Source organism: Balaenoptera borealis (assembly GCF_965194805.1).
Source record: "Balaenoptera borealis genome assembly, chromosome: 17".
Taxonomy (NCBI): Eukaryota; Metazoa; Chordata; class Mammalia; order Artiodactyla; family Balaenopteridae; genus Balaenoptera; species Balaenoptera borealis.
The window spans coordinates 19,707,299-19,733,950 of NC_138876.1; positions in this window are offsets into that span (position 1 = coordinate 19,707,299).

Below are 26,652 nucleotides of genomic sequence, written 5' to 3' on the forward strand. Positions count from 1 at the left end.
CTTGAGCCATTCCTGCAGCTTTTCCAGTGCTGGAAATTAAAGTTAAGAGAATTTAAATGACTTTTTCAACTTGTACTTTTCCCTGCATGTTTTGCTGCTTCCATTCACTTAAGCTATCTGAGCCTTGGTTTCTACACTTGAAAATGAATGGACTGTGCTAGATTATGTCCTAGGCCTTTTTAGTTCTAAAATCAATGTGTTTAACTTGACAGTGGAGATTCTCAATCTTAAGGCAACTTCCTTTGAAGCCTGTCTAATACAGTACTATGCACCATTCAGTAATAGCTCACTGAATGAAAGAACAGAGTTTAATCACCTAGGTGTATCTGGGAGATAAAGACAGTATAACATGTTGTTCTAGTTAAAAAGGTTTGCTCTCAGTTCCTGAACAAACCTTGCATATTCCCGTTTCTTCACTATTGCCTGTGTTTTGCTCTCCACTTATCAAAATTCTACTCTGTCTTCAAAGTCCAGCTCATCCATGCAGGCCTCTCTGGCTGCCAATGAACCAATCAATATGGTAAAGAGGATAGGATTATTCCAGTTGATTTAGGGATGGAGTCAGTCCCACCTAAACCTTGGGCTGCTGCATAATGAAGGAAGAATAGAATGGAGGACAGGAGGCAACCTCAGTGTCCAATATATTTCTTCATGGGGATTTAAAGAAAAAATGCTCCCAAATTGCTCTTCCCTAGAAACTCTGGGCTTCAAAGACGACCCTATTATTGCCTCAGAAATAAAATGACTGTATCTAATTTAAAAATTGACATCACCTTTAGTTTTTACGATTCTTCATAGACTTTTCATAACCAACCTCTGCTCTGCTGTCACATACAATTAAATCTGCATGCACCCAGCTCCCTCACGTGGAAGAAGTCCCTCAGCCTTCTATAGTGGTAGAAGATTACTGAAGACGACTGACCTTATTCATTACATCTCTGCCTAAGGACATCCTGAAGAGGTCCAGGTCACTATGCGTGCAAGCAGAACCACCTACCTATGGAAAAATTTATTCTTTTTAGTGCATCTTTGTTCAGTCTTAATAAAACAAGATGGAATTAGCATTAGATAGACACAACCACAAGAGTAAAGTGCTTACTCCATATATACACACATATTATGATGTCTGATATTCAACATAGATGATTAAGGAATGTGTTAAACATTCTGGATCACTGTGATATAAGAATCATAGTGAAATTCTGCTCCTGGGAATTTTAAAATCAGACAATAATTTTTTGTCCTGTGAAGGTTATCATTTAACATTTGCTCACTTTTGTATCCCTGACACCTGGCACAACGAAAAAAAGAGTCATTCAGTAAATATTTGTTGACTGAATCCAACAATCAATGGATTCATCTCTATTTTTTTCTCTCTTTCTCCGCTAATATGACTCTGAAAATGTGTCATCATTATAATAAACACATTAATTTAATGCCGGAAAATGAGTCATAAAATGGAAGAAACTTCTGTCCTCTGTGCTTTGCTAATGTTTCTGTAGTTATATTTGCAATTCATTTGTTTTTACATGCCTCTCTCCTCCACTGGACCTGTGTTTTTAAGGGAGGTGACTGTCTTACTCATCTCTGTATCATCAACATTCATTATAGTGTCCAGCACATAATATGTTTAGTAGATGTTTATTAAACGAGTACGTAAATATATTTCTGAAATGATAGCTGTGCCTACCTTGACTTCCCGCTCATCCCTATCCTAGTTATTTTTTTAGAATTTTTAGATCTTTCTCTGTTATATTTAGACAGGCAGCATGTGGGAAATTTAAAAGTAAATCCCTCTCTACAAAAAGTAGAGACTCCTGATATAATCTTTTTAAAATTGTTTTTTAAATCACAAAATTGTAATGCTTGAAAGAATCTCATTGATCTCTCAAATGCAAATAATACATTAAGAATCCTACTTAGCAATAATATGAGATTGGTATGATATTTTTTAAAAGGAATATGTATGATATACTAAAGAATGAAGACTTTGAAAAAATGTGTGACCAATCATTATGCAGGAGAAATTAAAGAGCAAGGAATCAGCATATAGAAAATCTTTCATAGAAACAGTGGTAGGGATTGTGGGGGAATATGAGCTCTCATGCTCCGCTGATAGGAGTGCAGACTGGTGATGCCATTCTGAGGAGCCACCTGGCATTACTGGCTGCATATGAATATATCATATAACCCAAGATCCTGAGTGAATAATCCAAAATTCTCACACAATCTCCATAAGTAAGAGAGTTTGCAGGTAATCAGAGGCAACCTGAGTGTCCATCAACTAGAGCATGAATAGGCAAAATATGATTCATAAACCCCAGGAAATTTAGTATGGCAATATAAGTTACAGATCAGATTTTCATATTGCAATATGATGAGCCTTGGAAAAATAGTACTTGATGAGATACATGATACAAAACCATTTATGTTTTCTTCATTTCTTTTTCATTTATTTCTGATCTGATGTTTATGATTTCTTTCCTTCTGCTAACTTTGGGGTTTTTTTGTTCTTTCTCTAATTGCTTTAGGTGTAAGGTTAGGTTGTTTATTTGAGATGTTTCATGTTTCTTGAGGTAGGATTGTATTGGTATAAACTTCCCTCTTAGAACTGCTTTTGCTGCATCCCAGTGGTATTGGGTCATTGTGTTTTCACTGTCATTTGTTTCTAGGTATTTTTTCATTTCCTCTTTGATTTCTTCAGTGATCTCTTGGTTTGTTTCTAGGTATTTTTTGATTTCCTCTTTGATTTCTTCAGTGATCTCTTGGTTATTTAGCAGTGTTTTATTTAGCCTCCATGTGTTTGTACTTTTTACAGTCTTTTTTCCTGTAATTGATACCTAGTCTCATAGCGTTGTGGTCAGAAAAGATACTTGATACGATTTCAATTTTCTTAAAATTACCAAGGCTTGATTTGTGACCCAAGTTATGATCTATCCTGGAGAATGTTCCGTGAGCACTTGAGAAGAAAGTGTATTCTGTTGTTTTTGGATGGAATGTCCTATAAATATCAATTAAGTCTATCTGGTCTAATATGTCTTTTAGAGCTTGTGTTTCCTTACTTGTTTTCATTTTGGATGATCTGTCCATTGGTGAAAGTGGGGTGTTGAAGGAAACAATAACAAAGATCAATAAAACTAAAAGCTGGTTCTTTGAGAAAAGAAACAAAATTGATAAACCATTAGCCAGACTCATCAAGAAAAAAAGGGAGAAGACTCAAATCAACAGAATTAGAAATGAAAAAGTAGTAACAACTAATACTGCAGAAATACAAAGGATCATGAGAGATTTCTACAAGCAACTATATGCCAATAAAATGGAAAACCTGGAAGAAATGGACAAATTCTCAGAAAAGTACAACCTTCCAAGACTGAACCAGGAAGAAATAGAAAATATAAACAGACCAGTAACAAGCACTGAAATTGAGACTGTGATTAAAAATCTTCCAACAAACAAAAGTCCAGGACCAGATGGCTTTACAGGCGAATTCTACCAAACATTTAGAGAAGAGCTAACACCTATCCTTCTCAAACTCTTCCAAAATATAGCAGAGGGTGGAACACTCCCAAACTCATTCTACAAGGCCACCATTACCCTGATACCAATACCAGACAAAGATGTCATAAAAAAAAAGAAAACTACAGGCCAATATCACTGATGAACATAGATGCAAAAATCCTCAACAAAAAACTAGCAAACAGAATCCAACAGCACATTAAAAGGATCATACACCATGATCAAGTGGGGTTTATCCCAGGAATGCAAGGATTCCTCAATATACGCAAATCAATCAATGTGATACACCATATTAACAAATTGAAGGAGAAAAACTATATGATCATCTCAAGAGATGCAGAAAAAGCTTTTGACAAACTTCAACACCCTTTTATGATAAAAACCCTCTAGAATGTAGGCATAGAGGGAACTTATCTCAACATAATAAAGGCCATATATGATAAACCCACAGCCAACATCGTTCTCAATAGTGAAGAACTGAAACCATTTCCACTAAGTTCAGGAAAAAGACAAGGTTGCCCACACTAACCACTATTATTCAACATAGTTTTGGAAGTTTTAGCCACAGCAATCAGAGAAGAAAAAGAAATAACAGGAATCCAAATTGGAAAAGAAGTAAAACTGTCACTGTTTGCAGATGACATGATACTATACATAGACAATCCTGAAGATGCTATCAGAAAAATACTAAAGCTAATCAATGAATTTGGGAAAGTAGCAGGATACAAAATTAATGAACAGAAATCTCTTGCATTCCTATACACTAATGATGAAAAATCTGAAAGAGAAATTAAGGAAACACTCCCATTTACCATTGCAACAAAAAGAATAAAATACCTAGGAATAAACCTACCTAAGGAGATAAAAGACCTGTATGCAGAAAACTATAAGACACTGATGAAAGAAATTAAAGATGATACAAACAGATGGAGAGATATACCATGTTCTTAGATTGGAAGAATCAACATTGTGAAAATAACTATACTATCCAAAACAATCTACAAATTCAATGCAATCCCTATCAAACTACCAATGGCATTTTTCACAGAACTAGAACAAAAAATTTCACAATTTGTATGGAAACACAAAAGACCCTGAATAGCCAAACCAATCTTGAGAAAGAAAAACGGAGCTGGAGGAATCAGGTGCCCTGAGTTCAGACTCTACTACAAAGCTACAGTAATCAAGACAAGTATGGTACTGGCACAAAAACAGAAATATAGATCAATGGAACAGGATAGAAAGCCCAGTGGTAGAGAATGGACTTAAGGACATGGGGAGGGAGAAGGGTAAGCTGGGACGAAGTGAGAGAGTGGCATGGACATATATACACTACCAAATGTAAAATAGATAGCTAGTGGGAAACAGCCGCATAGCACAGGGAGATCAGCTCGGTGCTTTGTGTTCACCTAGAGGGGTGGGATATGGAGGGAGGGAGACACAAGAGGGAGGTGATATGGGGATATATGTATAAGTATAGCTGATTCACTTTGTTATACAGGAGAAACTAACACACCGTTGTAAAGCAATTATACTCCAACAAACGTGTTAAAAAAAACCCTACTAATTTAATTATGCTACACACAATTTATCTAAAGAACCATATATTGTTACATTTAGAAAGTATTTTTTTCACAGCTGAACTAAAAGATCAGTTCTATATTTTAAAATAAATAAATAAATAAATGAAGTATTGTCTCTGGGTTATCATACACAAAGCAAGAATACTAATCAGACTTTCCTATACTGGAAGAGTTAATATAAGTGAAAGATCATGGTAAACTTTAAAGTAATATATAAATATAAAGAGTTTTTGTTTTTTCTATAACTCTGAGACACCTGCAAGAAATTTACTCAGGGCTTTAAATTTATATATTGATCAATTTGTTTTTCTAAATTGGATTGCCTTTTTGAAAAACTTTCAATTGATTTTATTTCTTCCCTTTTTGGGGATTACAGTTATGATATATACAGTCAGCACTCTGTATCTGTGGGTTCTGCATCCACAGATTCAATGGACCGTGGAGCAAAAAAATATATATGTATATAAATTCCAGAAAGTTCCAAAAAACAAAACTTGAATTTGTCACACGCTGGCAACTATTTACATAACATTTACATTGTATTAGGTATTATAAGTAATCTAGAGATGATTTAAAGTATATGGGAGGATGTGTGTAGGTTATATACAAATACTACACCATTTTATATAAGGGACTTGACTATCCATGAAGTTTGGTATCTGTCGGGGTACTGAAGCCAATCCCCCATGGATACTGAGAAATGACTGTATATGATGACTAATAGTGATGATCAGACCTTATAGATATATATGTATATGTATGTATATATGTGTGTATATATACATGTATATATCTATATGTATGTGTGTGTGTGTGTGTGTGTGTGTATATATATATATATATATATATATATATATATATATATATATATATATATATATATATATATATATATATATATAAATCCTTGTGCCTCTCCAGATAGATCTGGATCTATCTGGAGAAGCACAATGATCTGTTCATTGCTTCTGTTTTCCAATTTCATTAGTCTTCAGAACTCAAATTCATGACTCTAGCTGTCTTTGAGAACAAGGGAATTTTTCCACTTTAACACAGTCAGTAAATCAGGAGGAAGAACTCTTTTTAGGTGGAAGATGATAAGCTTCACTTCAGATACAGTAGCTATGATGTGCTGGTGTAACTTCCACATGAAAATCCCTAATGGGTTGTTAGATATTAGCAACTAGTGGAGTAGGAAGAAGTTAGCAAGAGTTATTTATTGGGTGTCATCTGAATGGAGATACTAGGGTTAAATGTGAAAACTAGCCATTCCCCAGTACACGTTCAATATTAAAACACCAACTTGAATGACAGAGAAGTGCCAAGTGCTTACTGTATGCTGGTATCATGCTTTGTGGTTTTAATGCACTGTTTCATTTAATTTTTATAATAACTGTATGAACAGGTGCTGACTTTATCCCCATTTTTAACTGAGGTAACCAAGGCTTAATGAAATAAATTAATTTGCAAAAGCCCCCAGAGCTAGTGAGAATAGGAGCTGGAATTCAAACCCAGGTTTTCTAACTTGAAAGCCAAAGATTTTAGTCACTGTATTAGACTGTATAGTGTGTAATTTATTCAGTAAGAATTAAAAACATATTCTCAGCAGGAAGGCTGTCCCCCAGCAATACATGAGGAGCCCGTGACTCCTTTAAATGACTCCAGTTTTCCAGTTACAGGCAGACCTCGTTTTACTGCGCTTCCCTTTACTGAGCTTCACAGATATTGCATTTTTTTACAAATTGAGGGTTTGTGGAAACCCTGCATTGAGCAAGTCTCTAGGTGTCATTTTTTTCCAACAGTATTTGCTCATTTTGTGTCTCTGTGTCACATTTCAGTAATTCTTGAAATATTTCAAACTTTATTATTATTGTTATATTTGTTATAATGATCTGTGATCAGTGATCTTTGACTTTACTACTACAACTCTCCAAAGGCACAGATGATGGGTAGCATATTTTAGCAATCAAGTGTTCTTTAATTAAGATATATACATTGTTCTCTTAGACATAATGCAATTGCACACTTAATAAACTACAGTTAAACATAACTTTTATATGTACTGGGAAACCAAAAAATTCGTGTGACTTGCTTTATTGCGATATTTGCTTTATTGTGGTGGTCTGGAATGGACCCCATAATATCTCCAAGGTATGCCTGTACTTGGCTCTCTCAGAGTAGAGTCCAATATGACATCCAAAGGAAGATTTCATATTTCCTACTTATACACTCCTTTAGGAAAAGACTATCACTCTTTCTTTAAAGTGCCAGGGCAACTGCATGTGACGCAGGCTTTTGTGTCGAGTCACTTTTAGCTCTGTAAGTACTGGAATATGTATTATATGAGTTTTGTACCTCTCTGAAAAAAATACAATATGCATATTATAACTAAACTGAAATAGTTCCTCGCATGAAAGCAAAGAATGATGAATGAAACCTAGTGTGATTTGCCTATAATTGTGCTCCTCTGTGTCTGTCTTATGTCCTTTTCTCCACTTCATTCCAAGCAGGTCTAGCACAGAACAAATAGCATGCTAAATCATACTAAATAATTCAATACAGCACTTGTGGGTGTTTGGGAGGCATGTATATTAAAGATGACAGTAATCTTTGTAGAGGAGAGAAAGATCAGAGAGCTTGTACATATTCAGGAAATGTGTTTAGACATCCATTTATATTCTTCGCTTTGTTTCTTTTAAAGATTTAGTTTCTTTCAAGCTTTTGTGAGTGTCATATAGGAGGAGTCAACATACGACCTTTCTTTTAGTTTCTGTTAGATATTCAGGGGACAGATACCATACCAAAGAGTTTAGCCGCAGGGGAGGTAGTGTGGTTAGACAGTGTCCCTGGGTTCAAAACATACACATCAGGAGGTGGCTAGAGGAGAGAGAGACTTGAGGAGGTGGGGCTGGAAATCCTCACAGGCCAGCAGCAATAGGCAAGACAGTCATCTGGTAGCCACCTTTGTACTTGGCTAGGATTTATAGTTAAGTCTCCAATTCTTGACAGGTAGGACTGCCAAGAATAAAGCAAGTTTCAATCACTAGGTAGGTTATCACGATGGAGATGAGACCCAGACAGAAGAAGAAAGGACAGTTTTCAAAACCAGGGCAGGAGAGCAGGCTAAATTCTCAGTATTTAGCTGGAGTGGTTTAAGTGTCTCCTGTCTTCTATCAGCATTGGTGCAAAAGATCAGTGAGACCACTTCTGTAGGTGGTGTTAGAGATTCAGTCACAAAGCACCATCTCTTCCTCTGGTTTGCATCTCATTGCCTCTTCAGTGAACAAACCATGATCATACTGACTTGGACTAGCAAGGTGATTGATTAATAATGGGCAACAGAGCAAATCTGTGAGAGCTGCTGAGTTAATAAATATATACAAATGAACAAATGTTTATCCAAGTCATAATTGGTCTTTATCAGTTAGGGTCCCAATAAGAAACAGATGGCACAGTCAAATGGGGTAATTGAAAAAAGTTTGATAGATTATCGACAAGGGTGTAGTCAGGGAAGGAAACCCAACCACAGGATTGACGGAGCACTTGGATGCGGCTGGGACCAGTGGGGAGATGTTACCATCCTCGAACGGCTTGAAAGGATGGGAGCTGAAAACAGAAGCCAGCTACACCCACACAGCTTACAGTCGACATTAACATGACTTGGTTATTTCAGGCAACTCATGCCTAGGAAGATCAAGTTTCAAATAACCTTATTGCTTGTTTTAGGAACTTCCTGAAAGTCCATTCATCTTACTACCATACTACTTAGCTTATCCTCACTTGAGTAAATATCCCCTTCTCAGGATAACAGTTCAACTAAGCTTATCAAGCAGTTGTTTATTATTTAACTCACCTGAAAAACCTTGTCTTACTATATCCACCAACCCCAAACTATTATATCATGAGTTTTGCCCCATGCTAACCAGGTCTGCACATTGAAAATTCCACCTTAAACCAGACCTTTGAAACCTCATATATATCTGACTTTGTTCTCTCTCTTACAAGTTGCTGCTAGGACTCTTATCAGAGTGATATGCCTTCCTATGATAAGCAAAACACTCAGCTTTGCTTTATCAACAGATTATTTTGGTAATATTTGGGGCAGCCAGCATTTGACAGGACCATTACTAGAAACTAGGACAAATGCGCCACTGTAAGAGATTGGCCACCCAACAGGAGCTGTGACCTCTACAGTGGAGAGATGCAGGTTTCATTGGCCAGGTTGGGGTAAACCCGGGAATAAATACCCAGTGTCACTGGGCTTTCACCTTCCAATCTCCTGCTAGTGTCTACCCCTTTTTCACATCCAGCTGGGAACCAGAGGGCATTGCAGCTCTGGACACAGCTCCTAGATTCAGAGGAGGGTAGCAAAGGGCAAAACACAGATCTGAAGAGAAAAAGGACACTATCCATCACACTGTGACCAGAAATAAAAATCAACACAAACCCCAACACAGTGTAAACTGCATCCTTAAATAATCAGATCTGCAAAAATTGACCTAGAAAAACTGGACTTTCTAGAAATACACTGAAGTATCACGTTTTAAAAACTGGTTGTAAGTTCTAAAATAAGTTGAAAATCACATATAGTGAAAGTTACCCTGGAAAATCCCTAAATTGCCCATCAATAGAGAGTACAAAGAATCTTGGTACAGTGCAGTAATATGTATGTATAACTGGATACTATATGCAACGTGCAACTCCAAAGAAGGACCATAATCAGCAAGTAAATAATTCAAATGTTTTGCAACACTTCACAATTTAGTGAAAATTTCAAATTGCTCGCTCTAGCATTATCATTATTTTCTACATTAGATTTTAACAATTTTCCCAAATTTGGTCAGTGTTCCTCTAAAGCCTTCAAATAGTTCTTTAAAAAAAAAAAAAAGAAAAACTTTACTTTGAAATAATTTCCAATTTAAGGAAAAATTTTATGAAATTACAAAGAACAACTATATAGCCTTTACACAGATTTACTAATTTTGAATATTTTGCCACATTGGCTTTTTTATTCTCTGTGCTACACACACACACACACACACACACACACACACACACAGCTTTTTGCTGAACCATCTGAGAGAAGATTGCATCCGTCATGATTTTTTATCACTCAGTACTTCAGTGTGTATTTCCCAAGAACAAGGGTGGTTCTTTGTTTTTTTTTTTTTTAACATCTTTATTGGAGTATAATTGCTTTACAATGGTGCAAGGGTGTTTTTTTACATAACCACAGTCTAGTTATCAAATTCAGGAAATTTCTTATGCTACACTGATTTTATAAAATGTACAGTGTGTTTACAGTTTCATCAGTTATCTCAATATCAGTCAAAGCAATTTTTTTTTTTCCAGTACAGAATCTAGCCCAGGATTGTGTATTGAACTTAGCTGTCACATTTGTTTGGTCTTATTTAATTTGGGGTGGTTCCTTAGCCTTTCTTTTAGCCATTCCTGACCTTGATAGTTTTGTAGATTACAGGCCAGTTATTTTGCCGACTGTCCTTCAATTTGGTTTGCCTAGTATTTCCTCATGATTCTGGGCATGTACTCTTTTGGCGTGATTGCTAAATAAGTGATGTCATGTGCTTCTTAGGCTATCATATGTGTAGGCACATCATGTCTGGTTGCCCTTTATTCCTAATGTTAATTTCCATCACTTGGTTAAGATATTGTTTTGTTTGTCCACTGCACAGTAAATTGTACTTTTTGTAAATTATAATCAGTAGGGAGATATTTTGAGATCATGTTGATAACCTGTTTCTCATCAGCATTCTCCTTGCCCACACCCCACATTAATTCCTTAATTTCTTCTTGGAGGAATCACTTCTCAATTCTATCCTCATCATGTATAAAAACTTTTAATGTTTGGAAATCCCTTGCGGGTGGATTTGAGAAATCACTGAAACTCTTAGATATATTTTAATTTTTGGCTAAGCCGACTGAATTCATGTAAATTAAATGCAGGTCTGTTGAAACCCCATTATAATAACCGTAAAAGAAAAGTCCTACGGGTAGAAGCTATAATCAGTTACATTTGATATGGACAAAATGACTGACCAATAAATCAGATGTTCAGTGTACGGTTTACAGAAAAATGACCTTGATGAATATAATTTCAGTAAAGTAAACATTAAAATGTTTTAACTGAGTTGAATAGAAAATTCAATAATAAATTAAACTGCAATAGTAAATTAAACTGGCCTAATGATATTTACTCTGCAGAGTGCTTGCTTGACAAAAATTTTTCAGTGCTGTTATAATTCTGAATAAAATGTCTGCATTCATAAAAATGGAACCCAGAGGCCCATGGCATCAAAAAACTGGGGTTAAAATGGCAGTGAGACAGTAGAGCTGGGTGTTTTAGCACATGGATATTAGAGCCTGGAATCCAGGGTTTAAATTTCCCTCCTGCCCGTTACTAGATACGACCATAGGCAAGTTTTATAATCTTGGCCTTGATTGCTCTTCCTGTAAAATGAGAAAATAATCATATACAACATTATATAGTTGCGATGGATTGAAAGATTTAATATGTGTACATTGTCATCCATTCTCCTCATGTATCCTGTCTTGTGTGCTTCCATGTAGGGAACCCCATGCCACGAGCCTGCTTGGCAGGATTTTATTCATGTGAAGGAAATCAAATATGAGTACTGACAGATTTTCTTCTCTTACTCGTTTAGAAGATGGTTCATATGCCTTCATTTTAGTGTGGTGTCAGCAACCTTTCATTTTATTTTTCTACCTTTGTACTCCCAAAATCCACTTCTGAATTGGGATATTTTCTGCTCTAACCTAGCATAGTGAAACAAATGCAGCCTTGGTCATACCCTAACAGGCCATGAGGCTGAGCCTAACCCAGAGAAAGCCTTCCTGGTAGGAGAGAACTGAAAACTGAAATCCGTTAATTATTTGCCAAGCTCCATCTTTTCTCATCTCAAGTAAAGTGGTATAGTTTAGGCACTGTGTAAATCCTTTCCATCAATGCCTTCAACTTATGTCATATATCCAAACGGGGAGGAATTCCCAGAGCTAATCGAGAACAATGGGAATTTATGAATTTAAGAATTAAAGTAAAATGAAAAGGTGCTGCTAAAACGGAGTTGAGGGAGGAAAAAGAAAGGCCAGGTTTTCTTTCTATTGTGATGTATTTTGTCAACATTCCCCTCATTTTAATTTTTCCAACTATTGAAGCACTTGGTTTAGGGCAAAGAAATATAAATCGATAGAGAAAACTTAACTAGGAAACGCAGATCAATAGCGACTTCCTTATACAGGTACTTTTTGGTCTGAAATGTTTAGCAAGATGTTATTTGTTCTAAAAATGTGGCTTTAATAAGTGATAGCTTGTAGTGATGCTATTTACATTTCAAAGCACTGTACAATAATATTTCATTTATCTCAGGGCACAACCAACTAGCACTTTTTCATGCATCCTATATCTATGATAAAGAGGCAACAGAAAAGTAAACAAATCAAATCAGAATAGCAGTAAGAAAAAAGAAGACAGTTTCTAGTATGAGTTAATACATAACACATGGCTTACCCAAATGTCCTGTATTTTCTATTAATAAATCTCTAATGAGAATTGACAGATACAATGATCATTCAGAAGAACTTTAAGTGGCTTTTGAGTGAAAAAACTAAGGTTATTTTTGTATTTGGTTTTGTTTTGGTATTCGGATAATTTTCTGACAATAAAACAAATTTCTGAGCCAGGAAAATTCAATTTAATATTATCTGCTATAACGAATTAGAGAAAAAACATTGTACTGGAAATGGACCTTTATATTATGATCCTTAATATACCTCTTGCTAGCTGTTCAGCGTTGAGTCCATCATTTATGGAGTGGTTGTTTTGCCTTTCCACATTCTCACTGGCTCAGATACTTTCCTGTGCTGACCATGTGTCAGTGGTTGCCCCCATGTTTTTATGACTCTTCTCCTCTGACAACAGTTGACTTGGATCCAACTGTACCAATTAAGGTCCTTCCCTAGGATTTGGCTTGGCCCAGAGAGAGCATCTCAGAAGTGGCTGAAGCTCTATGATGCATAACTTAACTATCAGTAGCCATGTTTTCCTGCTTCTGAAGACTGCCAGTCTACAGTGAGAGGGAATAAAGCCAACGTGCAGAAAGGAACAGTGGCAGAAACAATCCTGGTGAAGTTCACATCTCTGGCTCCAGTTGTCCCCGAGGCCTCTCTGCTTCCCTGCACTTCCAGAGACTGGGCTGTTCAACCCTTACGTGGCTTTTGCCTTTTTAAGTTGGATTTTTAATCTCATTCAGTTCTGTTTGGAATATTAACCCCCAACTTTCATGAGCCACGTTCAAAGTCCTGGATGTAATTTTGTATTTGTAATGTCATGTTAATTTTTTAAAAGATGACTCTCCAAATTGTGTAAGTTTAATGCCCCCATAAATCTGGACTCACTTTTGATCCTAATTAACACAACTTAACTTCTCTAATTTTCAGTTAACTCATTTGTAAAAGATGGGAAATCAATCTTAAAAGTCGCTAAAATTCTGTGCCTTTACTACTGTATAAAGTATAATTTCCTTTCATGTTTCATTCATTTTTACAACCATTGGGAAATGGCTCCTTTTATTCAAACTTACATTGCGACTGTGAGGAAGTGTCACTGATAAGCAACAGGAAGAATTTTGAGGAAGGAGTGACCAAGAGTACTGGAAACTTGAGGGGATTTCAGGTAAAATCCTACCTTTCATTACCCCTCTGGAACAGACAAAGGGTCTCAATATTGAAGGGACAATTGCTGAAATGAAAATTCTAGGTAATATACGTTGGGGATTTTTTTTCATTAAAATATCATACTTCCTCCCTGGTGATTAGATGATACTTGGAAGTTTTGTGGTCTAGTGTTAGATTCTTGCTATTTTGTATTTTATTCATTTTAACATATTAAAAATGTAACACCTTTCAGAGGTATTGCGTATACTGTAATTAGTTCACTATGAGAAAAGTTTTATTCTCAAGAGATGAATATTTTTTATCATTGTTTTAGCTTCTGCTGTCCAGCTGTCAGACACTGAATTTTTGTCATTTGGTTCTGGTGACCTCTTACTTTTCTTATTGCATAATACACATATATTTTCTGGTTCTAAAGTTTATTGTAGTTTTTTCATTGATATGATTATGGTTTTATTCACTTTTAAGGAAGAACTTAGAGTCACAAGATAGTAGTCAGCAAAAGGTATTTTAACTTTAAAGAATCAACAATAGTTGATATATGGGGTAATAAAATGTAGCTTTAATTGGATATGATTTCTTTATTATTCTCATTGTCATGTCTTGGATCCAAGTCACAAGGTGAGTACTCTATTCAGAATAAGGAGTTAACTACTGCCAATTTACATACGTATGAAATTAGCCAAGGTTAAGATTATCTGATAGAACTGATTACTAAGAATCCAAAGTAAGTGGAGGAAAATGTCTGCCTAACCCAAGATGCCATGATTTGGACTTTGAGGGGCTGGGATGGGACAAATGGAGAATGGCTGGTATTCAGAAATGAAAAAGATCCACCAGGATAGCACAGGCAATACTGGAGGCCCAACCATTAGCATAGGTGACATTTTGGGGAGAACGAGGGGAAGCAGGCTGTGACCCAAATATCTGGCAGGGCATGTAAGATACAGAACCTAATAGACAGTAGAGCAATATATCCATTTGATGGAGGGTCCAATAAATGGAAGGCCAATCAGTAGGGTCCTGACTTCCGGGAAGGGAGGCGCAGGCAGAGAGAGTGGGGTCCTGGTGGTCTGAGCTAGCTCAGGATGCCACCACTAGAAGACTAAGGATGAGCAACCAGAAGCCACTCCACTTCTTCCAAGTGTCAGACCTGCAAATTTAATCATACTCTTTCCCAGTTTAAATATTTTAATGACTTCCATTGCCCAAATTCCTTAGCATGACCCCAAAAGCCTTTACTGAACTGAGTTATGCATTCTTCACAAGCTTCACTGTCCATTCTCTATATTCCAATACACTGAGCTATTATAATTCCAAAAGAGTAACTCTACTGCGTGCATATATTTTCTGCATATGCTGTTAACTCTGACTGTAAGACTTTCACCTTGAAAAAACCTTTCTTGTCCTTCAAGTGTTAACTCAAGCAGCACTTCCTTTGTGAAGGCTTCTTTCCTCATTCTCCTAGCTGAGTTGATCTCTGCTTTCCTTGTACATTCTCACATTATAGTAGTACTGGGCCATGCTGAAATTTTACTTTACATGGTTGTCTCTTGTACTAGAAATATCACGTCATTGTGGATAGATTCCATGTATTATTCATTAACCCTAATCCCTAATGTTGTGTCTGGCCCTTATTGGGCCCTCAGTACTTACTGAATGAATAAGAAGACAGTTTTTCAATTAATAATTCTGGGGCATCAGCTGAAGGTTTGAGACAAATAAAGCAAGATCTAGTTATAGAGTGGTTTTTGTTCTCTCCTTATATATCAAATCACAACTACTTACTGGCTCTTTTCTGACTTCTCAGAATTTTGAGAAAAAAAATCAGGTCATAGGTAAAAATACACATCAAAAGTGGTATACAAAGCAAAATCTTAAGTATTGAACACCAGCTACTAAGAATGGTGATATCACTTAATGTCAAACACTGAATATATTTGAAATGTTATCCATGAATATAAAAACATACAAAATATATACATAAATATACAGCTATTGTGTATGACTTAAAAGTGTGTGACTAGTAACTTCAATAACATGGATAAGGTTATATGAACATACTGAACATCAAGAAAACAGTTTGCTAGTAAATTGTTTTATCCTCAGGACACAGCTGGAGGTCTTAAATAGAAAAGATTTTACTTCTGTTGAGCTTCACAGAGAACTTAGCAGCGACAGTAGCTTAGTGAAAGGCATCGTCTTTCTTTTGAGAAATGAAAGATGCTTTATCTAATTATGTTCCCCAGTTTTTCCCCACTCAAGTAACTTCACCCTGTATTTCAGTCAGGGTTTGATCAGAGAAGCACAGCCTCTCTGAAATATACACTAATATCTCAATAAGAGGTTTATTATGGTAGCTTGGCCCCTTGCACAGTTGTGGGGCATGGTTAAACCATGAGGTGAGACGATTTCTTCCAGGTCTGATGGTGGAGCAGAAATCCTCAGGGTGGGCAGTTACAAAGGAAGATGGATGTGAAGCGAGGGAAGTGAGCACAGGTGGGAACCTGGGAAGCTGACTGGGGCCCATGAAGACAGGCTAAAATCTGTGACATTCTCCTGCATGATCAACATGGTGGTCTTTACATGAGCAACATTGATGGTGGGGTATCCTGCAGGGGAAGCTAGTGCCCTTCAACATGGAGCTAAATTTGCACCTAGCACAGGAGCCAGAGAAACCAAATGAGGATCTGGCAGGAGCTGCAGGAACTATAGGAGGGGATTTTACCCCAAGACGCTGAGTGAGCAGCAAGCAACAATGTGTATAGACTGCAAGGAGCCTCATTACCTACTTTGACCTTCTGAAGACAAAAAGAATGTGGCTGATACTTCATGATAACCAGGAACTATGCAGAGAAGGCAATTTTGAGACACTTAGTTCCACTTGAGCTAAACTGATATAACATAAATCCACCACTTTCTGAATGTTTGTGTAAAGTTCCATCTCTGTACCTCTTAGTTTTCTTAACCTAACTTGTTCTTACCTACATCCTTGTGATAAAATCGTCTCCCCAGATACCCTAACTCTCCTTGCCAAAACTGAGCTTTATTTGCTGTTCAATAGATAAATGAATTCAACTCACTGTATCAATTTTCCAGTGCAATGTTTAACTTTTTTTTGTTTCATAATGGGTTCCCAGAACTGGTAATCACACTCAACCCACACTGTCTAGCAGAAACTTGTTTAAAATGAATTCTGATTTAATGTTTTTTCCATGTTACTTGGAAATGTAGTCCTTGCTTTTTTCCTCATTTCTCTTGCAGCTAAGTCTTTGTTTTACAAATGTGGGCAGATCTGTATTATACTGAAAACCTGAAATGGATTAGTGAGGTATCCTGGATATTGAAAAAATGAATTTACTGTTTAGAATGAAAGTAATTTTTCCTGGTCCAGCTTTGAAGAAGAACATGGAAAGTCATGCCATTAGCAATAATTTACTCATTTGTATATTTTATACAGATTTAATAAGTTTTTGCTTAAACTTGACTTTGGAGTCAAGTTTAAAGTATGGAGATTATAAAGCGCTGTATTTGCAAATACAGTTTGAAAGCTTAAACTTGACTAATACACCACACTGCTGTTCCCCCCTTCTTTCTACTTCTACATGATAGAAGCTGAACACACACAGGAACTGGTGAATTAAGGGAGCAGAGGTCATGAAAAGTTGATGAGACGGGGTACCAAGGAGGATGTAGAGCCCAAGACCTAAAACCATCATGATGCAACATATCTAGGCCAAGAGAGTACTGTAACTTCCTATAGAAGTTTAGAACTTCTTGCAAAACAGAGCACCAAAATCGATGGGCAGCTGTTGGCAGGAGGATGGGCCAATCCTCTGTAGTCCTGTCAGAAGCTCCTCTTGGAGGAGGAGAAAAGACAGAGGGAGCACCAAGAAACTCTGGAACAAGGGGAAAAGGAAGAATTCAGATGTAGCATCTGGGAAACTCTGGTTCTCAGAGGTGGTAAGTAAAGGGCAGGCCGGCGCTTGTAGACAGGAGAGGTAAGGAAGAGGCTGTGGGCAGCAGTGTTCCCAAAGGACCTCAGACTCGTCTACATATAATCATCTTACAACACTCACAAACCACTTCACCATCACCAAGGCAAAACCTGGACCCATCACATACAAGTAATCTTCAGGCTAATCTTTACACCTCTCATTCACCCTTGACAGTCATTTTGTCCAGATCTCGACTGCACAAAGACTCTTTGGTTGGCATCATGAAGAACACGAGAGATAGATGATATGGCTTGAGATGCTAGCAATTTCATTGAAATACTGTTAATAGAATTTATTTCCAAAATTGTACTGTGAATGCTGTCATTTATAAAATGAATGCAAGAATTTCTTCTGAGATTGCTCATTCCACAAATATTTATTGAGTACCTACTATGTGCAAACACTTAGGAGATACAAGGGAGAAAAATTCCTGACCTCTTGGACCTTGCATTGTAGTAACCTTGCCACCTTCAGTCTTTTCTCCCATTCCCCAAGATAGTGAATCCAAACCCATTTAGCCTTTACAGCTCTAAGTCTCCCCATCTTTGTCTCATATCCTTCACTCTTAGTAGGTAACTCTGTACATCACTTCACAAAGGAAACAGAAGACAGCAATGCATTTTCCCCTCCACCTCCCTGTAGAGTAGAATCCAGCCTCATTCCCTTTCTTCCTGACTCAGAAGACTGGACAATAATTTTGAAACTTCCCCCAGGGATTGGGAAGCCATGGAGCTATGAACATGCCTAAGTGTACCATGGACATTTGTCCGTAACATTGAGGGTACCCAATATTTTGCTTAATCCAAGAATGTCTTCATTTGCTAACGTACTCCAAAGCTTTAGCATGCCCTCAAAGCATCTACTGCCTTTGACTAACTCATCTGATAACCTTAAAGAAGACTGTACCCACTGTTATTCAGCATAGACAATCGCTTCTTACAACAAATCTTTTATCAGTTGTTAGTTAGTAAGTAATATAACAGAAGAGTGATGGGATTATAAATAGTGGTGTCATTAAGAAAGGGAGTGTCCACAGAAACTTCCCTTTTAGTTCCCAAGTCACAGAGATGCCAAGATTTAAGAGCTCAGCACTAGACCCTTAGTGTATACTAGCTAACCTGACACAGAGTGATGTAGTCAAAGGACGATGGGCTTTGGTACAGAAAAGTCCTTTGTTTAGATTCTAGCTCTACTACTTAGTAGCTATGTGACTTTTGTAAAAGCTACTTAATATCTGAAAAAAACAAGTTTTATCACCTGTAAAATGAAGATAAAATACAATTCCATCATGGTTATTGTAAAGAGTAGATGAGATAACACACCTAACATATCCAGCACCTTACTTGGGTTTAATGGCAACTGATTCAACATTAAAGGCAAATTTTCTCTAGAATTCCTGTCCCTGCTCCCTCTCTGCCTCATATGTTTGGGTCATAACTCTGTAATTGAGAGGCAGCTGATGGCTGGAGGTTCCCAGAGGAGTTGAGCAAACACACATGTTCCTGAACAGTTAATCCACTTATACACAGCATTTGAGTAATTTTGGGTTGTTGTGTTGAGAGGCGGATCTTGCCTATTTGACACAAGTTTGAGTAATAGAAACCCAATGAGCCTTTTCTCAACAGAAGGCTCTTGCTACCTCCAAACAAAATGTGTTTGTGAAGAGTCAATTATTTTTATGTTGTCTTGACCAAAATTTGAGATGATCAGTTAGTAACAGGAATTAAAAGTAGAATATTGAGAGGATCATTCCATTTTCTACCCATGGAAATCCTGCTACTTTGTTAGTAAGATGTAGGCTGGAGCAGAAACATGGATCAAGAAGCTTGTGCCTTCAGATTAATTTAGATATATTCACATGTTTTTGATTAATGTGGGAGTTCTTGTCCTTCTAGATGGACTTGTTGATTCATTTGGTGGAATCTTAACTTCCTTAGTGAAGTGAAATAAGGATCATTTGCAAGGGATACAGCAGAGACTGGAGCACCACATTTGTTTTAATCCCTGGTGATATGCTGTGCTACAGATGAAAAATGCCCCATCTTTAGTCTCTAGAATTGGCTTGAAATTTACCAGTCTAATGCTGAATTAATATGGGAGTAGGATGAAAGTGAGAAATGGAAAATATTCTCAGAGGAAGCTGAAAAATAAAACAAAAGAAAATTTTGTTTTGATATATGTTATTAGCTACCATTAATGAATCTATTCAGTTGATGAGGTCCCACTGTTTATCTGCATTACTGTAGGGATAGAATTTGGGGGAGGGGCTTCTTTATCCCCCCTTACTTCAGAGTTTACCGTTTCTACCAACAATTCATATTCATTTGGTCTTAGAGAAACATTGGTATTAAATGATAATGGCAATGATAATCCTTAGGCCCATCTCTTTCTTTTCCTAGGACTTACCTATTCAGTACAAGATGAGAATAAGGAGTGAGGTAAATATACTCATATATTAATTCAAATTTACAAACTTTTCTTTTCAAGTATTTATTATCCATCACGCATTGAGTTAAGTACTGGATATGAAGAGCCAAATGTCATAATTTCTGTTTCTGTAATGAGTTTAATAGGAGAAAAAGTCAATTTATCATAGAAATCAGTGCACTTAGAGCTATGTCTTAGGTCAGATTTCCTAAAAGCACAGCCTGAGATGGGGGTCTTTGTGCAAGTGATTTACTGATGGTGTGTTTCTAGGAGAAACCTGGAAGGAAGTGAGGGAAGCAGATTAGGAGACGGGAAGAAGCTAAGCAGAGATGTGGGTGCTTAGCTGCTTGGCTTAGAGATTGTGAAACTGGCAGATCATTTATTTGTGTTCATTATTTATTACTGGAGATTTTCATATTTCATATCCTTTTTAATGGTGTTCCAAAGATTTTTGCACAATTTTCTTTTTTTAATTTATTTTTTATTGAAGCATACAGTAGTTGAATTACAACATTGTATCAAGTACTGCTGTAGAGCGAAGTGACTCAGATATATATATATATATATATATATATATATCTCCTTTTTCATATTCTTTTCTATTATGGTTTATCACAGAATACTGAATATACTTCCCTGTGCTATATAGTAGGACCTTGTTGTTTGTCCATTCTATATATACCAGTTTGCATCTGCTAATCCCAAACTCCCAATCCAACCCTCTTCCACCCCCTTCCATGCTTGGCAACCAGCAGTCTATTCTCTATGTCCTTGATTCTGTTTCTGTTCCGTAGATAGGTTCATTTATGTCATATTTTAGATTCCACATATAAGTGATATCATATGGTATTTGTCTTTCTCTTTCTGACTTGCTTCATTTAATATGATAATCTCTAGCTGCATCCATGTTGCTGCAAATGGCATTATTTCATTCTTTTTTTTGTGGCTAAGTAGTATTCTATTGTATATATGCACCACATCTCCTTTATCCATTCATCTGCTAATGGAATTTAGGTTGTTTCCATGTTTTGGCTATTGTGAATAGTCATACAATTTTCTTTCAATTCATAACCTAAAAATGCATGCTTCATTTAAAAACAAAAGTAGAAAAGAAAAGAGATTTTCTGTGACCTCCATAATTACCTTCTAGTCTCAGCCTGATCTCCAGGGGAGCTCTAGAGTATGAAGAACATTACAGACTTGTCCAACCTTGGGTCAAGAGACTGTGTACCCGGGCTTCCCTGGTGGTGCAGTGGTTGAGAATCCGCCTGCCAATGCAGGGGACATGGGTTCTAGCCCTGGTCTGGGAAGATCCCACATGTCGCGGAGCAACTGGGCCCATGAGCCACAACTACTAAGCCTGCGCGTCTGGAGCCTGTGCTCTGCAACAAGAGAGGCCGCGATAGTGAGAGGCCCGCGCATCGCGATGAAGAGTGGCCCCCCGCTCGCCGCAACTGGAGAAAGGCCTTGCACAGAAACGAAGACCCAACACAGCCAAAAATAAATAAATAAATAAATTTATTAAAAAAAAAAAAAAAAAGAGACTGTGTACGCCTGAATCATCCAGTCATTTAATGAGGGATCTCCTCGTAGGCATTTCTGGGTTCCTATTAGCCAAAGACAATGCTCTGGAGAAAGGTACCTATGGGCCATTAGCAGCCAAGACTCACAGCAACTGGGAGACAAGTGCCCTGACTCAGTAAAGACAGCCAGGTTAAGGCAGCACCTGCCACTGACCTACTAGAGTATGGACTTGAGGATATGGGGAGGGGGAAGGGTAAGCTGTGACAAAGTGAGAGAGTGGCATGGACATATATACACTACCAAACGTAAAATAGATAGCTAGTGGGAAGCAGCCATATAGCACAGGGAGATCAGCTCGGTGCTTTGTGACCACCTAGAGGGATGGGATAGGGAGGGTGGGAGGGAGGGAGATGCAAGAGGGAAGAGATATGGGAACATATGTGTATGTATAACTGACTCACTTTGTTATAAAGCAGAAACTAACACACCATTGTAAAGCAATTATACTCCAATAAAGATGTTAAAAAAAATGAATACAACATGGATTCAGATCAAAGTAAGTCAGAGTTTCTCATTCTATAGACTGGCATTAAACAAACAACTATAGTACAATGTGAGAAGCGTAATCATAAGAGTTTGTACAGGGTGGCATGCACGAGAGAGTGATTACCCGATTACATGTTCATTGGCACTTTATCTCATTGCACAAAATACTGGAGGTATTTTTTTTTAATAGCTTTATCTTTCTAGTGGTAAAGAGTATGGTCATGGAAGTCTTTTCAGAGAAGGTGATAACTGAGGTAGATTTACAAGGAATAGGCTTTGAGAATGTGATACTGGTGAATGGGGAATTATTAAGGGTGCAATGTCTAATCCATGACCCTGAATTAAATCTCAGAGGGAACACTTTTTCAACCCTATTGTTATTCTATTCCATAATGGTATAATTAAGCACTTATATTTAGATAATACTATAATATTATATACATTATATTAAATGAGACTATAAGAAAGGAATAAGATGGGGTTTTAAGGAAGCTGGCCACTTACAATCCAATGATAAAAGCTTTTGTAAGAGAGTAAGCTCATAGTGATAGTATTTTTTTTTACAACTAGGAAGAAAGCTGTCAACATGAGCTTAATGCTACCAAATTGAGTCAAGATTTGTTGAAAGATGTAGATACATTTTTGTTTAATAATGGACTTAGCCAAGTTAAATGATTAAGGTGTGTTTTCATAAAACATTTTTCCAAAGACAGTCTACAATATCCAGTGATATTTTCATTTAATAATACATTGTTTGACTTGATACATTTTGGAATTAATGTTGACTGTAGGTTTGTAGAACCTCCAGGGAAAACAGGCCTAACCCAGAACTGGGAACATCTCTAATTGGATCCAGGTTTTCTTTTCTTGTCTTGTACTCCTCCAGAGTTTATTTAGTTCTAGTGGTCATAAATAAAAGCTATGTTTCAGTGTACTTATCTGAAAAAAGATATTTTCTCAGCCTCATTCTATTATTAAAAAATAATGTGTCAGGAATCATGCTCACATTTGGTTCATCATTAAAATAATTTCCATAATAACTCTCTGAGGTACGTACTTCTATTGTCTCCATTTACCCATGAGAACCTGAAACTTAGACTTTCGAAGGTCACACGTGAATAAATAAATGGTAGTCTGGCTTGAACCTACTTAGTCTGACTTGAAATTCATGCTCTTAACCACTACACATTATCTCTAGAAATTCTAGTGAGCAGAAAGAAAGTCTACATTTTGTATTTTTGCAAAATAAAATGCATGTTTGGAACAGGGGAATGAAGGACAAGTGGGGGAAATATATGATAATCACAGAATCAGAGGGACCTTATTCTTTCAGCTATTGGAGATCAAGATCTGAGCATCTTGAATGGCGGTGGGACAGAGGTGGGTAACACTCAGTTAAACTGAATCCTGGCTGAGTACCTGCCAGGCTAAATCTACAACTCGAGGCAGCCTCGGGGCATCACATCACCTTCAGTGTGAGGGCCATAGTCTAGAGTATTCTGAGGTTTGCTAGAACTAAGTATGAGTCTGATTTGGTACCCTGTTGCTTCATATGTTTGTTGATTAATTAATTTCTTTGTATGCAGTCAGTCATCCTTTCACTTTTTATTGAGCATCTGCTAAGTGCCAGGAATTAGTGGCCTAGAATATACCAAGGTATCTGCTTTCAAGGAACTCCTAGTCTAGAGCAGGAAATAGATGAGTTAAAAAGAAATTACAGTGAAGCAGTAAGTGTTCAACAATTTTAGAAAAAAGAAAGAAAGAAGAAGAAAGAAAGAAGAGAAAGTATAATAGATTTGGTAACTGGTCCTATTTTGGAACATACAGTTGAGCCAAGGAAGATACTTCTAATATTTACTTTTAATAATTTAATTAATTTAATTATGGATAAATTTACTTCTGGAAATGTTCCAAGATGCCCTTCCTTGCTGGGGAACACAATAGTTTTATAAATAGCAATCTTCTCCTCTTGAGGTGGCAGGGAGCCATCTAAATTCTTCAGTACCTCTGCTAGAAGCTACATTTAAAGGATTTTATGCTGAAATACTGTGATATACTTGGGAAAAATACAAGAAATTAGACGCACATGAGGTCCAATTGATGACTAGTTGTATGATATCGTGCAAATTATTTAACATCTCCCAACCTTAGTTTCTGTAACTATAACATGGGGAAGAATATATAAAGTTGAAATGAATTAAGACATATGAAGTGCCCCTCATGTTACTAGTCACTTGCTCAACAAATGCTAGTTTTCTTTCCATGGTCCCACAGTTTCCTTTTTCTCATTTATCAAACTGGGAGGATAAAGCTTACTTGCAAGACTGATCATTCAGTGAGAGAATGCATGTCAAAAAATGTTGGCATATAGTAGATGCTCAATAAGTGTCAAATTCTCCTGGTTTTTCTCTTACAGTCTTAAAAATATACATGGCTTTCTATCTTCACTGGCAAAAGTATTTCCCTGATAAATTCTAAGAAGAAAAAATTCCACAGATCTGAATAATTATATTCTTGGCTCAGGGTCAATTATAACTCTACATTTTGCCTGGAAAGGCACAATAGAAACTTAAAGACAAAGCATGAGGCAGGTCACAAAGACATATAATGTATACTGGAACTAGTCAAGACTTTAGGTAAGATGATCTATATCTATACCCTCAATGGCTTCATTAATATTATCCTAGTCTTACCAAAAATAAAAGCAATGCATTGGAAATATAGACGGTTCAAGGAAAACCACTGCCTTATTTGTACTACGGAAATAGTAATTTAGAAATAAAATTTTTATTTCTTTATCATATGTATTTTTGGAGTATTGGGCCTAAACCTTGTGGCTGACAGTCTGGTTATGTAAAAGCCCTCTCCCTGATGAAAAGTAGTTTCCTACTCTAAGTCCACTCTATTTTCATTTATGCCAGAATGATGAATAATGCATTGTGGACTTACTTTTTTTCTGATTTAACACTAGCATAGGAACTCCTCTCTGGAATAATATCTAATTAAAATTCACTGTGGCAGATGTGGGCTGTGGACCTGGTCAAAAGGCATGAACTTCCAACCCACCTCGTGATCGTTTTAGTAGAGGATTTCCCGGCATTACTTCAAATGATCCCAACCATGCATTGCAGGTAATGAAATAACAATTGGTAATAACAATTTCATACCCAGCTTCTTAACTCCTTGGCTGCTGTTGAATATAGCTTTATTCTCCATTTGCTGGGCTGGAACATCCCCTCAGATTAGAGAGAAGACAGCTCTTTACGGTTTATAATAAGCACAGCTCTTTCTGGAGTGAGAAACAACAGCATGGAGTCTGATTTTTTATAGTCAATTTTATTTCTACTTTAAGGAACAAATTATTTTCATTACATTTGTAAGTGAAGGCAGAATGGCTCTTGGTAAAAGTTAAAGTATGAAGAGTACCAGCAAGGATAACTGAAATCTACACATTTAAATCTATTCTATTTGATTTTTTTCCAAATAGATATTAGCCCCTATTAAATGCAAAAGAGTATGCTCAATACATATATGTTGGATTAAGTGTGTCACTATCCATTATTCAGATTGGCCCACCAACATTAAATAGGATCTTCCGATTTTATGCTGTTAAACAACTTAACTAGTCATAGATAACTTTTATTTCTTTTTGTCTTCTTATTGTTACCCATAAAGTTTTAGAGCCATACTACATTCTCAGAATATATTTGCATAAGTAAAAGCTAATTTCATGAGGGAAATCCATTAAGATTCTAAGAGCATATCAAAGAGCCAAACAGGAGTGCTTTCTGTTTACCTAGGCTCTTTCATTCCTACCAGTATGATTTAAAATTGACTAGTGTGGCAGGTAGATTCTGAGATGTCTCTCAATGATCCTTGCCTCCTGGTATTCACATCCTCTTGCAGTCCCTACCCAATGAATGTGGGCTTGCCTAGTGACTTTCTTCTAACCCTGAGAACAGGGAAAAGATGATGGGCTGCCACTTCTGAAATTAGGTGGCATAAAATTATGACTTCCATCTTGCTAGCAGAATCTCTCTAGTACCTTCTCAATTTGCATACTGCCGCGTTAGGAAAGTACCTGTGGCAAGGAACTGAGGTACACTTCTAGCCAATAGCCAGCTGGGAACAGAGGTCCACAGTCCAACTGCTCGTGACAAACTGGATTTTGCCAAAAAGGCTGGGATGTGACCTTGGAAGTGGATCCTTTCTCATTCAAGCCTTCTGATGAGACCACAGCCCTGGACAAATATCTTGACTGAAGCCTGTGAAAGACCCTGAAACAGACAACTTAACCAGGCTGTGCCTGAATTTCCTGACCCACAGTAACTCTGAGACGATAAATGTGT